Raw genomic sequence first — 1,614 nt, forward strand, 5'->3', positions numbered from 1 at the left:
ATAATAAACCCACGTGAAAACATAACTTTTGGTGAGGTACAATTAGTAGTAACTTTGATGAGTAAGCCTTTCGAGCCTCAAGGCTCTGTTTCTTGGTGTGAGGCGGCTTGATGTAGAAGTACACCCCCTGAACATGACACAATGATTTACCCCCAATCCAACCCTTGAAGCTGAGTGCCAAGCAGGGAGGCACTGGGTCACATGTTTCAGTCTTTGGTATGACCCGGCCGGGGATCACAGTCACACCCCGACCTCCCAGTCTCAGTACAGACACTCTAACCACAAGGCCACTGAGCTGCTACTGAGTTGAGATGACAACAGAAGTAAAGTTTACAAAATGTATGTTCTCTGGGATTAAAATGCCCCCCCCCCCCCCTCCTTCAAGCTGATTTTGCATCTGCTGACCGTGACCCATCCACAAAGGGAATCCCTCCCTATAAAAGAGAAACTGAGAGTTGTTTGTTGGTCATAAAGGTTTGTCGCGTCACTCAGTGATGCAAGACCAGATCTTACAGGGTGATGCAACAACGTCTAAAGTAGCTAGATCTGTCTACATTGTGATGTAATTGATACTGAGTACTTAGACATATCCAGGCACAGATGCGCACGCACACACGCACGCACGCACGCACGCACGCACACACACACACACACACACACACACACACACACACACACACACACACACACACACACACACACACACACACACACACACTATAGTGCACAGCATAAAGAAAGACACACCTAATAATAGAAATAAAAATAAAAAAACAGATAACATCTGCTTATCCTCTTGTGTCTTCTGTCTTGATTGTTTTTTTTGTCATTGCATTGTTTTGCTTCCATGTGCATATTGTACATTTACTCATGTTTTGCATGTACACATTTTGTATGTTCTGTATGCATAGGCCTACGCATGTCTGCACATTGTTTATTGAAGATAGATTGGAATTTTACATGGCAGTATAGACAGCTGAGTTGTACCAAATCATGTTTGGCTACCAGTCTGGAATTCTGTCTCTTGAGTTGAAGTGAGTCATGGCCAAATGTGGTCCTGGAGGCACGTGCATGAACTACCACAGAAGTCTTTTTTTCTTGGACATAAACTCCATGCAACACCTCCAAAACAGGCATTGCTTCACACTAGACAAGATAAAACTTGTTCTTGTTGCACTGAACTTGACTCAGATAAAGCAGTTGAAATGTAATAATATTACGTCCCACACAGTCTGGTGAGTTCCATTTCAGGTGAAATTGTGAAGTCTAAAAATAGAGAGGGGTTTCCCAAGATTGGAAAGCTACTCTCATGTTAATTATTAAGGGATCACAGATTGCATGCCTTTAGATTTGGTCACAGCTTAGTCACTTTCACTAAACCGTCAAGAACCTTCTTACAAAAGTATGATTGCAAAAGAAAAGAAAAACATTCAGAATAAATGAATTAATTTAAATGTCTGTACATGTAAATATTGTTTTTTAACAAACTCATGAAGCATACTGTAGTACAGGACAAGATGTATTACAAAATGTATAAGCCTTATACAATACTTTAGAACTCGATGTGTGCCTTTTAGATCACAATCCTTTTTATAATCTAATGAATAATGAGGT

This window comes from Nannobrachium achirus (assembly GCF_963921795.1).
Source record: "Nannobrachium achirus genome assembly, chromosome: 1".
In the NCBI taxonomy this organism is placed as follows: domain Eukaryota; kingdom Metazoa; phylum Chordata; class Actinopteri; order Myctophiformes; family Myctophidae; genus Nannobrachium; species Nannobrachium achirus.